This window comes from Panthera uncia, chromosome E3 (genome assembly GCF_023721935.1).
Source record: "Panthera uncia isolate 11264 chromosome E3, Puncia_PCG_1.0, whole genome shotgun sequence".
Taxonomy (NCBI): Eukaryota; Metazoa; Chordata; class Mammalia; order Carnivora; family Felidae; genus Panthera; species Panthera uncia.
This window is the reverse complement of record NC_064815.1, coordinates 22,185,877-22,199,950: the sequence shown is the minus strand read 5'-3', so window position 1 is coordinate 22,199,950 and position 14,074 is coordinate 22,185,877. Positions and strand designations below refer to the sequence as shown.

Here is a 14,074-nt window from a genome sequence, read left to right as displayed (position 1 = left end):
ATGTGGAATAACCAAAGGACGCCCCAAGGACACCATGTTTAACCCCCTACCTACACGCCGATGAATGTGTCCAGAGTCTGGGACGGGTGTTTATCTCTTTCTTTTTGGAGACTCTCCAGGGAGGGAAGTCCTCAACCTCCCCCATGGACTCTTTCTAGTTGCACTAAACTAAAGAATAATAACAAGCATAGCTGACTATCAAGGTTAATAGGATGATTAAAAATGCAAAGCATACTAACTCAAGTGGACTTCCAGGTCTAGTCTACCGGAGGCCATGGCCATCCAGTAACCAGGAAACACACTGAACCAATTACCAGGGTGTGGCCCCTCACCCGCTGAAACTCACACTGTTGTTAACAAAACACAGCAACATACACAGAAGGTGTTCGATATCCCGGGATGATTGGCACCAGAAAAGGGACCCTTGAAGGGAATCCAGGTGAAACAGGGACCAAAACTCTCAGGGTAAAGAGGGAAACGATTTTGACTGCCCTTTCATCTCGAAAAATAAGATGAAAATTTATGAAGAGGTCATTTTGTTTTGTTTTCTATTTAATAAAATGGAGGTTAAAATTCTAATCATATTCTCAAAGTACAAAGGATTAAGGGTTGACTGGGAAGTCGGGGCACAACTCTCTCAGCAAAATTTTATGTTAATGTAGATACATCGCCCTTCACAGCACCTTGGGAACAATCACAAAAATCACACCTTTTATGAAATATTCAGAGGACTATTTTATAAATATTCAGGGCACTAATATGCGTGCCCCCTCTAAATTCTTTTATAGTCCAGCTTTTCTCTGCCTTAACAGCTCGATCTATGATTCAGTTGGCTGATTTCCTAGTATTCAGTTGTAATCTGGGAGATCCTTGTTTGTTGACATTTTCAAGCAACCTGAACCATCCCACTAGATCACGTCCGTCAAGCTCATGAAATCCTGTGTTGTTTACAAAATTTGCAATTTCCACTTGCTTTTGATTTACACTGTGCTGACAAAACATCTGAAAATCGTCTGCAAAACTGGCCAAACATTGATGTCATACAGGTTTGTGTTACACAGAGTTATGTTTGAGTTGGGTCTAATTTTTAAAGTCTGCCAAGTGAATATTTGATGGCTGTTAATTCCCTGTGTGAATTTTTAACGACAGGTACTCTCACAATGAAAAACTCAGGCGCGTGGAGCCCAGGTTTATCTAAGCGCAAACCAGAATATTTTCGACCTAAAACACTCCGTAACAGACACGAAGGAAAGGGACTGCTGAAGTATATCCAACCATTAACACTTTGTAGTCTGACTCTTAGGTATGGCGGGCCCAGCAGGTTACGTCGTAGGAGAAGAATTTTGGGGTTAGAAACACTATATAGATTTGCAATGGCTGTTCTTTAAGAATATTTAATACGTATCATACTCAGATTACACTGTTAAATTAAAAAACGCTCTCTCAAAAAATACATGCTGCACATGATCCCTGTTTTTAGAAAAACTATCCTTTATTAAACATTTACTGGGTACCACGAACTGTCCTTTGCACTTTATATGCCTTATATTATTTAATTCTCGTAACAGCCCGGGAGAAAGGCATCGATACCTACAAGTTATAGGTAATGAAATAAGACCCAGAAGTCAAGCAACTTGCCCGAGATGAAATGTGTAATTAGTGGCAAAGACTCAGTCCCGACCCCAGGCTCAGACTCTTAACCTACTCCGTCACAGTACATAGGAAAGGCTTCTAGAAAAATGAAGCTACTGGGTAAGATCGTGAATGCCTGTATTCGCTTCTTTGTAGTTTGCCACATTTTCCACGTTTTCTAAATTAAAAGTGATTGATCTATACTCAGAGAAAAGAAAGCTAGTTTTTACTGTAACAAGTTAAAGTTCGAGGAGCATTTGGGTGGCTCAGTCGGTTGACCGTCTGACTCTCGATTTCAGCTCAGGGCAGGATCTCACGGGCCATGAGATCAAGCCCTGCATCGGACTCAACACAGAGCCTGTTTAGGATTCTTTCTCTCCCTCTCTCTCTCTCTCTGCCCCTTCCCATGCTCATGCTCTCTCTCTCTCTCTCAAAGTAGGTGTATAAACTTTAAAAAAGAAAAAGGTAAAGTTAGAGACTAGAAATCACCATGTTGCTTGTAGCTAAAAGGCAGAGCTTTGTAGAGAAACAGGGAAGAAAGTCTGGCTCAGTTACAGCTTGAGGGAAGTCTCCCAGCTGGCAAGCAGCCTTCAGATGGAGAGTTTGGCACATCCTGTAAGTGCCACTGACATAGACACTGCCCACTTGACCTACTGAGCAGCTTAAAAGAAATGGCGTGTGTGACAGAAAAGAACATTGACCAGTCAGAGCCGGAGACAAGGACGTCTCCCATGTCCTATGGAGACCCATAGGACCGCCTGTCCCCTCGCCCCACGGGCCCCACCTACAGCCCAATCCTCCCTCTGCTGTGAGGCCGACTCTGTCCCAGGTCAGAGCACTGAGCCCCACAGGAGGATTGCTAACCTCTCCAAGACTTCAGCTCCCCAAGAATGGGGCCCTGCCTTCCCGCGGGCCTCGGCGACTGCCTGCAGCTGTCCCAGCTACCTGGGCCTCCTGAAGGCACCCGTGCGCCAGCAAGGCCCAGCCCCGCTCCAGCTGGGGCTCACAGCACAGCCAGCCATACCTTCAGGGACCTCACCGACACCGCCAACCTGATGCGTAAGCCGTCCTTGTTGTTGGCCACCACAGCCTTTCAGCCAAGCTCTGCATTCACGGTCACAGTCTGTTCCCAAGTCTTTAACCCGGGCTTTGCACGGTGTGCTACAGGGAGCTGAGATTCTGTTCTCTCTGCTGCCAGAGGGGCAGGTGGACCCTGGACCCTGCCTCTCTCTCAAGCAAACGGAGTGTACCAGGGCATGCACGATTGGGGCAGCATGGACTTCGAGCCGCCCTGGTGGGTTTTCTTTGTCCCCACACACCATCCTCTTCCCTCTCCGACCTCCTGAGCTCCTGCTTTCTCCCAGGTAGCTGAAAAAATTATAATGGCGTTGCTTGTTTACGGTGTATCAGGCGCTCTTACGATTGCTTTACATCTAGATAGCAATGACATGAATTACAAGTTCTCTGGGCCTCTTTTGCTTCCCCTGAAAAGCGGGGCAGTTTAATGAGACCCTCTCCAGTCTTCTCAGGGAGCTGCCGGAATGAGGGCCAGAATTACCACGGCCTCGTCGCCTTACATGGTTTGAGAGTACGGCACCTTTCAAGGAAAGATCAATGTAGAAACACAGAGGAACGCTTTCTCTAGGATGCAGTGTTCAAGCCCTTAACCTGACCTTGAAGAAAGAAAAAAATGTGTTGGGATTTCTAGTAGAAGTGGAATAATCGGAGGAGGACTTGGCATCCCGCTAGAGGAAGCACGTTCATGGCGAAGTGGCATCCAAGAGCTCGGGATGGAATCGTGGAAGATGGGCCAGTTGGAAAATCAAGTCCAACAGGAAGAAAACAGCTTCCAGGGAGTTACAATCCCAGACCCAGGTTCAGCAACATGACTGGGCCTCTCCACACAGCACTAACCAAGAGCTAATATATAGTATTTATTCGAGAAAGATGGTTCCAGGGTAAGGAATGAGATTTAGTTACCATAACACACATTACTTCTTGGAGCTCCCAGTTCCCCTATGAGAAAAGCCATTTTTCTTTTTCAATATACGTCTGATGTTTGCAATCCGTAGGGCTATTGTCAAATGGTTTCTACTTACTTGAAAAGACAATTTCTCTGCCTTGAGGTTTTACCTATCAGATCTTGGTGCTAGTATCCATTCCTGTGGCATTACACCAGCTACGGAATTATGCACACGGACGACAAACATCACCTGTCATCCTCGCCCAGAAGTGGCTCAACATACCATATCCCACTTCGCAAATCTGGGTAAAAAACTATCGTCCAAAACAACATGAAAATCAAGAGTCCTCTCTCTCTGAGGATCCATGGAGCCTCCCCTCTTTTTTCCAGGCTAAATAATCTGTAATTATTACCTCTTTCTCTCTTTGGTGTGATAGATCATCAAATCAACTTTTGTTCTAGGAATTTTTTTTTCCAGCTAATTGATAACCTCCCGCCTCACAGGTACCGGGCTTGGCAATAAGGGTCTTTTTCTTTATACTAAGATAGCACCTTGCTCTAAAGAGGTCTAAGCATTTGCAAATACCGACTCATTATTTATTGCAGGTATTTCATGGAGTTCGATCGTTCTAAGTTACAGAAAAAGTAAAATCAATAACTGTTTCTTATGTAATTACTGTCCATGCAGAGCCTATGCATTTCCGTGCATTAGTCATACTCCAATTATGGTCCGAAGTCACTACTGACCAACCGAGAACTAGTAGTATAATTATGGGAGGGTCAGAAACCCTGGAGGGCTGTGAGCTTGTACCACGAATCTCCGCTTTCTCATTTGAAAAATGACCAAGTTGTGGCTCTCTTAAGTCAGCAATATTAGGCTGTCATTCTATGCCGTGTGGGCAATCTGCTCCATAAGACCTACATCAGGCACGGGGAAGACAGACACGCACATCCTCTCTGCAGAGAGCTGGTTGCTGTCTTTCTCTTGCCCCTCTGAATCAAAGCCAATTCCTGTCTTGATTCCTCTAGGCAGACTTATCTGACTCCTCTGGTTCGCATTGAACTTGCCTCAAATGAACCCTGGTCCTATTTTAAAAGTGTACTCCAGCAGGGAGCATATACTGCCATGTATTTTTCTGAGTGCTCTTCACAGCCCGTCCAACAAACTAAATTGTGAGCACTTAACGGAAGTGCTTATGTGTTCAAGCCCCGATCCCCCAAATCAGACCATAAACACAGTAGGCAAGAAATCCTTTGTTACTTTTCTGTTTAGGTTACTAGTAATAAATTATGAAAGAGACCCTTTCTGAAAATCTAGGGGCCCAGAATATACAATTATGCCAATGGGCTCTCACTTACAAGCATGCAACTTATGTCCAAGCCAAGACCTATTTTTAGTCTCCTTTCCCCATTCCATTGTCTCCTTCCTGCTCTCTCCCTCCACTTCCCTCTAAGTATGCTGGCATTACCACTATGATGCTCCTCTTTGAAACTCCTCCTTAACACCTCCCTGCATGAACAAGCAAGGGGCATGTGGTGTGACCAAAAGGATATGAAATTTCAGACCAATACTTCCAGCTGTGATGGAAGAAAAACTCATCACACAATGAAAATCGGGGTTGGAGGGAAAGAGCTCTTTCCCCTTCTCATCAAGAAGATGCCAGATCACTGGCTATTCCTGGGGACTATGTCTTACTCCAGACCTGATGGAAAGGCGAGAAGGGACAGAAGGAATGAGTCCTACCTATTTTATCAGTAAAGGATATCTAGAGAATTCTGCCTCTGGCAATCTGGTGTGCCAAGATACTCTGAAACAGCCTTTTACCACCAAGCTAGTCAGATGTTGGAAGAATTACAATAAAAGTAAGTGCATTGCTGAGCTCACAAGAAAATAAGGAAAATCCCCAAGGGCAAGAAGAAGAAGGAGGAGGAGGAGGAGGAGGAGGAGGAGGAAAAGGAGAAGGAAAAGGAGAAGGAGAAGGAGAAGGAGAAGGAGAAGAAGGAGAAGGAGAAGGAGAAGGAGAAGGAGAAGGAGAAGGAGAAGAAGTTGTTCTGTAACATCAGACTTCCAAGCAAACACTAGAGTTGAATTGCCTTGGGAAAATGTTGATTCCAAGAATCTAGAATTTTGGAAATGAGCAACCACTCCTAAGGGCATAAGAGCATCTCAGTGTCCACGCAAAGCAAAGAAGGGGAACCTAAGAATCCTGCATTTACCAGAGGATCCAAGGGCCACACCCTAAGTGAAAGGGATACAAAGATGTTAACAGCACATTTCACAAGCTAGACTGAAAGGATGAACATTGTTCTCTAGAACACACGGAATATTTACCAAAAAATAAATATGTACCAGCCCACAAACAACCCTCAAAGTATTTTTAAGAATTGGGTATCCTGTAAACCGTATTTGCATACTATCTATATTCTTTTGCTACAGTACAATTGAGATAGAAATCAATTTTTGAATTAACTTAAAATAATAATAAATCGGAAATTTTAAAAACATGTTTCTCCATAACTCATGAATCAGCATAGAAATCATAATAGAAATGTTTAAATATTTATAATTAAATAAAATGAAAATACCATCTATCAAAACTTGTGGCATACAGATAAAGGAGTAGGTAGAAAGAATTTATATTCAAATTCTGACATCAAAAAGGCAAGGCTAAAAATTAGCGAGTTAAACTTCCAACTTAAGAACTTGGGTGGAGTAGGGGGTTGGCAGATAAGAATACACATCTAAATAAAGGAGAAGAAAGGGATAACAAACACAAAGGAAGAAAGGACAGACATTAATGCAACAGAAAACATAGACAAGTAGAAGGAATGAACAAATCCAAGAGTTGATTGTGTGAAAATATCAATAAAGGGGTGCCTGGGTGGCTCAGTCGGTTAAGCGTCCAACTTCAGCTCAGGTCATGATCTCACTGATTGTAGGTTCAAGCCCCGCATCGGGCTCTGTGCTGACAGCTCAGAGCCTGGAGCCTGCTTTGCATTCTGTGTCTCCCTCTCTCTCTCTACCCCTCCCCCACTCGTGCTCTGTCTCTGTCTCTCAAAAATAAATAAATAAACATTTTAAAAAGTTAAAAAAAGAAAAAAGGAAAGATCAATAAGATACACAAATTTCTAATGAGGCAGAAAGAGAGAAGTCACAAAGAAATAATAGAAGAAATTTTTTAAATGACATAAGTAAAGATAGAGTACAAGTTAAAAAGGATAATACGAGAATATTATGGAAAACTAAATTGGGTTAAACTAGCATGATTCCAGAAAAGCAAAACTAATTCAATATGTAAAAACCCATTTATGTTCATCTTTCTTCCTTCATTCATTCACGTCAATTCAGAGCAATTAAAGTCTCACTGTAACGTCACATAGTTATCTCTTTTCTTTCCTTTCCTTCTGGGTCCACTCAACCCCAGCCAAAGGAACTGCATTTGGGGCCTGGGTTTCTTTTCCACAGACTGAGAAATTTCCCATGGGAACATTAAACACCTTCACAATGTGGTATCCCAACCTCTTGAATGTCTAAACTTTCCAGAATCTCAGGGAATCATAAGGAAACAAATATAATCACGTGGGGCCCATTTCCAGAATATTGAGAAAAATCACTTACTCTCCAAACCAAATGCAACCATTAACTTACAATCTTAACATCAATTCCCAAGCAGATGTAATGTTTCCTGAACCCAACATCTCATCGAATCTATATCCAGGCTGTTACCACCAATCATCCGTAAGGAGCTCGTATTAGTTTGATCAAAACAACACCAACAAACCAGAAAAATGTGAAGGAGGAGCCAGAAAATCCCATGGGGTTCACCTGTGATGGAAACATGCCAGTCAGTCAGCCATGCCAGGTGTCCAAAGCCCAGCACCTACAAAGGTAATACTCATTTGAAGGAAGCGTCTCATCAAGACCCCAGATTGGCCCTATCCCGACAAAATACCTCTTGGAAAGTGAATAAAGGACCAACCTACCACATCCTTCCTCAAGACCTTTCTTTTAAGGTTCACCCAGTAAAGCTTATTTCTCTCAACAGTTTGTGCAGGATTCCTTCCTTTCCCTCCCCAGCCCTGCATACGTGGTGCCGTAAATTTCCCTGAAGGGGGCTTAGCAGCAGCTCCCTTCCGTCAAAATCTGTGGCCTCGTATCCTTCCCTAAACCCAGGGGCACACTATACCCTTCTCTCTGTACTTCTCCAAATCTGAAGGCTCTCAAGGCTTGCTTGCTTGTACAACATTTCAGTTTCTGTGGCAACTGCCTCTTCCTTCCATTCTGGAATGCCTCAGCTTTGCCTCATAATGTCATCCTCCAGGGAGAACATCCCCCTTAGTTTCCATATCTGTCCCAGCTGGAGTCACCCACTTAAAAACTTTCCCCTTTTAAAAATTTATTTATTTAAATGCAAATTTAAATACAATGTTTAACATACAATGTATTCTTGGTTTCAGGAGTAGAACCCAGACTCCCACTGCTTGAACCCACCTACTATGTATTTCTAGGAACGTCATCGCTGAACGGGAAAAAAAAAAATCAAGAACAAAAACAAACACAAAACTAAACAAAAACAGGACAATAAAGTGAAATTGGAATCTGTTAATACTAAATCATGCCGTGGTCCAAATACTAAAGGCATTTTACACCAGAAGACTGCCGATTTTAAAGTGAGCTTTTTCAAGAACCCAGAAGTTTCCATCCCTGCCAAGCCCAGATTCCTACTAATCAAAATCAAGGCACAAACTCTCTCTTTGAGTTTTGCTAATGAAAACCAGAGCTCCTCTTCACAATGCAAGTTTCTTCTGGAGGCTAAACCAAAACCCCCAACTTCTGTGCGTAAACTCACCTCCATCTGCTGGACAACAAACGTTGGTTAACGTCAAAGGTAAAGGGACTGGACCCGGAAACCTTGGCCAGCACTGACCGTGGCTGCCTTCATCCCCATCCCTACTGTATTCCCAGGGGAGCCCAGGGCTGAGGATTTAGCTTCAAAGCTCCATTTGGTCAAAAGCCTGGTGATCTAGGCTGAGCCCCACATGGAATTCGAAAGGTCGTCTAGTCTGTCTACCTGAAGGTGTCCTGTGGAGCCCTGAGCGGCAGTGTTCCGCGCCCCTTCGCAGACATGGCACATGGAACAGGCCAGGGAGGGGCCCCACTTGGCCTTTGTTTGTTCGTTTGTTTGTTGAGAGAGAGAGAGCACGGGCATGGGTAGAACAGAGGGGCAGAGAAAGAGAGAGAGAGAGAGAGAGAGAGAGAGAGAGAGAGAATCTTAAGCAGGCTCCACACTCATCACAGAGCCCCACTCATCCCACGACATTGGGATCGTGACTTGCGCTGAAATCAAGAGTCAGTGCGTGACCAACTGAGCCACCCAGGCGCACCTCCCCGCCCCCGAACTTGGCTTTTTTAAGGGCCGAGCTGCTTCTCAGCCTGGCCCTCCAAGCATCAAAACAGCAAAAGTAATGGAATAAAGCCTCTGACAGCCTTCCCCTCTCAGGAGTTCCAAGGAAATAGAGATGAGATTACGGCCACGAGAATCTGTCCAGCTGATGATTGGTGCCAGGGGTGACAGGCTGCTGTTTACTGATTCATGGCGTGGTAAGTAGCAAAAGGAGACAGCACGGAGAGCAGAAAGCTGTCTATATTCCTGCAGCCGTGTTCTCCCGATGCGGCCACTTGAATCAAGCCACATGCACCACGGGCTGACTCTGATCCTCAGTAACAACTGTTTAAAAGCGACAGAGGCAAGGCTTCCGGATTTGTTGACTCGTGTTGTTCTTGGGGAAGCAGGGGGAGTTAAGGGTTCTGTTTCCAGTATTTCCCATGGGAGGCTGTTTCCAAAGGGACACAAATCATTCACTGGAGGCAGGATACGTTACTAGTAGTTTGGGGTTCGCGGCAACCCACGCCCGGACCTTCCAAGAGGTCTAAACAGAAGGCATCTTTTTTTTTTTTTTTTTAACTCATATCCGCCAAAAACGAATGCTTCCTCCTGGCTTGTAAGAACTAACAGTACTCAGGTGTAATGATCACATATCCTGAAAGATTGCTAAATGCTCCGGGAGCACAGGAGGAATTTTTAACAGAGAAATTCCGGGAAAGGACCTTGAAACTGATAAGAGAAGCAGGGCTGGAAACCTGGGCTCGGGTCGTGGTGTTGGCCTTCACAGACTCATGCATTTGTCCAACAGGTTTTATGTGCCCGGGCTGCTCTGGGTTCTAAGGACGGAGCGAGGAAAAGTCCTTCCTCAGAGCACAGGGTGCTTCTGCAGGTAGGACTGGCCTTGTGGGGGCTCCAAGTTGTGTGCAAACCATGCCCGTCCCCATTCTAACTGCTCCGTCAGAAAAGAAGAAAGACATCTATTCTTCTTGTGGTCAAGAGACCATCGGTTCCTATTCTGGAAGCACCCAAAACTAAAGACAGCCACATTTCAAATTAGCAGAGAAGCCTTGGTTCGACTATTGCCGTCCTGGATGAGTGCTCTCTGCAGCAGCCCCAGCAAGGCAACAGCGACCGGTGCTTAAATACCCCCAGTGACAGGGAGCTTGCTCCTTTATTAGAAGCTCTTCTCGAGTGACCTGTGACCCTCGGGACGCTGAAGTTGAGCTCAGTTTGGCGTCCTTGCTGCTTTCAATCATTGGGTTCCCCCTTGGGAACCATGCAGACCAGGACTGATCCCTCCCCCCCAAGACACCGAACACATGTCCGGAGCCCTCCCTCCTGGCCAGAGACCATCCGCTCTCTGATCCGTTCACCACACGACAAGGGCCAGCTACTGAGGCTCACTGTGTGCCATTGCGGTTGCCAGATACCTCTGTGTTAACTGCCGTGTCCATCCTATGAGGACGGTATACCCATTTTATAGATGGGAAAACCGAGGCTCAGAGAGGTTAAGTACTTTGCCCAGAATTACTCAGCTAGTACGGCAGAATATGGACTCAAAGCCATGGCCTTCTGACTCCAAAATTCACCTCGAGGGCTCTCTATCCTGGTGGTTCTCTTAAACTTCAGTTTGTCCGTACAATTTGTAGGTCTGCCCACGGTCCGTCTCCCTCTAAAAGCACACCCACGCTTGCCTTCGCACGTCTGTCTCGGTGTTCACTGTTCCCTTACAGCATGAAGTTATTAGTGGGCAAAGGACTAGTAGAATTATAAAATGGGTATTTACAATAACCCACTGTGCCCCACAGATGTAAAACAAAGACTTTCACTTGACCTATGTCACCCCCTTTGATTCCACTCAACAAATTTTGGATGGTCCCCACATCACACACCAAACTAGGCACAAGAAATACAAAGATGATCGTAAAAGCTGGCCATCCCTCTCAAGGGAGACAAGAAAGTAACTGAGTAATCATGAGACATGAGAGTCTCTGGATGAAGAGCCCTAGGGTCCTGGTAGAGGGAAGAGTAAGTCCTGCGAGGTGCTGGAACATGGGAGCGAAAGTTAGGGAAGAGTTTGCAGGTGAGGAGACCATCCTGCGTGCTCGCTCTCAAGGAACAGAGCTTTTTAACTAAGAAGTTGAGGGTTGAGAGGGCAGGAGTCCAGGCTCATTCCAGAATAAGCAAAGCCATTATCACGAAGTGGCCTCGTGTCATCCAGGGACACAAAATTTTCCAGTAAGACCAATGTATCAGATATACTAGGGGGAAGGTGGGATAGAATGTGAGTTGTTGGGACGGGATAGACATACTAAGCCTTGGCATTTAGACTGAGCAGATAGCCATCAAGAAAGAATATTTTTGGGGCACCTGGGTGGCGGAGTCGGTTGAGCGTCCGACTTCGGCTCAGGTCACGATCTCGCAGTTTGTGGGTTCGAGCCCCGCATCGGGCTCTGTGCTGACAGCTCGGAGCCCGGAGCCTGCTTTGGATTCTGTGTCTCCCTCTCTCTCTGCCCCGCCCCCACTCACGCTCTGTATCTCTCTCTCAAAAATGGATAAAAATTTAAAAAAACAAAAATAAGAAAAGAAAACAATATTTCTATGTTAGAAGCCAATCTATGCCTTACAAAGATATCTCTGATGACTTTGTTGTGAATTCTAGAACCCCCTGTGCTTGCCATAATGCCAACCGAGATCACGCTTACTCTTTTCCAGCCGTGTTACGTAGTTCACTCTCAACTAACACTCCTTTTCACATATGGCGCTGTCAGCCTATGTCTCTCCAGCCGTAAGCAGTTGAACCTGTGCTTGGGACCTCACGTTTACCCAATGTATTGATTTTGTTAAAATCAGACCCCGCACCCTCTCATTGGCACCCTTCGGGATATTGATTTTTATCTCCATCATGCTTACTAGGCTGCAAGCTTCAAGTTGTACATTCATTTAATAAACCTCTTTCCAAATGTTCATGCAAATCACAGATTAAAAGGAAAAAAAAAATCATAAGGCAAGGGCAAAGCTCCAAAGCATGTCACTAGACACTTTCCACCGGATTAACATTTACTTTTAAATCAGTCCCTTTAAAAATAAAAGCTCTTTAATCAGTAGCTGCTCCACTCACGTGTCCTTTCTCTTGCCAAACGCCGTGCTGTCAGCATTCTGGATGAAGTTAATCGCGCAGAACTTGCTCGTGGTGAGCCCACGCTGGCTGTTAGGTCCGTGGTTTCCTCTCCTAGGTGCTCACACGCCAGCCCTTTGATCTTCCACCAGGCTTTCTGGAAGCTTCTTCAGTTGCAGACCCCATCTTCTTTCTTGGTTGGAAATCTGAACTCCATTTGTTGGTCTCCAGTTTTCCAAACCACTTGGGTTTTCCGTGGTTCACAAAGACCACCCATAGCAGTTTGGGTGATCTGATCTGACGAGTTTCTTTCAGTAACATGGGCTATAATTTTCCAGCCTGGAATGCCACAAGTGTCCGTTTCGTCATCTAGAAAAAGGAGACTATAACAGCATTACCCCGTACGGTGGTTTGCTAATTAAATGGCATCATGCACTTAAAGGGCCGCTGTCTAGCGCGTAGGAAACATTCCCCCCAAATTTGTAACAAGCCACCACATAATTTCCTCCTGACAGCACCTCCAGTTTGATTGGCCTAAAAACCCACCTCTTCCAGAAGCTGCATTTGCTCCTAAATTTCCTAAATCTTTACACGATGTCACTATTCTTACAGTCACTGAAGCCTGACACTCAAAAGCGTCTTTGATCACCACTTGCCTTCTCGCCCACATCAATCGATGTTAAGTCTGGTAGATTTCATCCCTGCAATGCTACAGACGCCAACCCCTTACTTCCATCCCATGGTCACTGTGATGGGCCGAATGTCCGTGTCGCCTCAAAGCACATGCACTGAAGCCCTTAATGCCCAGTGTGACTTATTTGGAGACAGGTCCTGTGAGATGATAAAGGAATGATGAGGTCATAACGGCAGGGCCCCAATCCAACAGGGCTGTTGTTTGTGTAAGAAGAGGAAGAGACCCAGAGATCTCTCTCTCCACCACGTCAAGGCACAGTGAGAAAACGGTCATCTACAAGGCAGAAGGATCTTCACCGACAATCAAAGTGGCCAACACCCTTGGCCAGTCTGACACTTGTCAGCCTCCAGAACGGCGAGAACTAAACTTTTGGTGTTCAAGCCACTCTGGCTGTGGTTTTGTTATAGCGTCCCAGGCAGACGAAGACAGCTACCATGTTCAGGTCTCCTCTACTCCTTACGTGCTTTGCACCAACAGCCTCCTGACTCTTGCCCCAACTCCCACCTTTCCCCACTCCATCCAAGTACCAACCAGGCCCGACCCTGCTTAGCTTCTGAGATCAGGCGAGATCGGGCACGTTGAGGGTGGTATGGCCGTATACTACCTTTCTCTACTCCAACTCACCTCTCCCACTACTCCCAGCCTCCCAATACTTCCTGACTTCTGCCCCTACATCACCAGAAATTTCCCATTGTTTGCCAAACTGAGCATAAATTCACCAGCACTTTCGAGGTATCCCAGGTAAGCTTCGTATATAAGCCCTCTTTATGATCCCACTCTAACCCTGGGAACTCCTGTTCCTCGATCCTGATATGCCCTCTGCTCTAGCCAAACAAAACTTCTCACAGTCCCTAAGAACATCGTCGATCATTTGCATTTTTTGACTGATCTCTGCACCCAAACAGAAAGACTGACTGACTTAATAGTGACATAAACAAGTAAGAGTTTATTATTTTCATATAGCAAGTCCAGAGATGGGAAGTTACTTCTCTTGGTTTTGTGGCTCAATAATGTCACCAGAGATCAGCAATTTTTTTTTCTTTCCTCAAGATGCAAGTATGGCTGCCATGGCTCCGGACACCAAATCTGTGTTCAACGCATGAATACAAGAGAAGGAGAAGAGAAGAAACAAGGCAATCAAGCCAGTCCCGTTTAGTAGAAAAAGTCAAAACATTCCCAGAGTCCCCGTAGATTCCCATATCAACTCATTGGCCAGGGTACTATCACATGGTTACCCTTCCTTGCAAGAGAGCCTGGAAAAGTGAATATTTCATCTGAGC

The 14,074-nt window shown here is 45.3% G+C and overlaps 1 long non-coding RNA gene across 1 annotated transcript in view; it reads right to left on the bottom strand.

The window, feature by feature from the left end:
* Positions 1–12,893, bottom strand: part of LOC125928497 (uncharacterized) — a 42,675-nt gene extending 29,782 nt beyond the window's left edge. Inside the window, exon 1 of the long non-coding RNA XR_007459684.1 lies at positions 12,104–12,893. This is a non-coding gene — a long non-coding RNA (uncharacterized LOC125928497). The remainder of the gene's footprint in view (positions 1–12,103) is intronic.
* Positions 12,894–14,074: the final 1,181 nt, after the last annotated feature.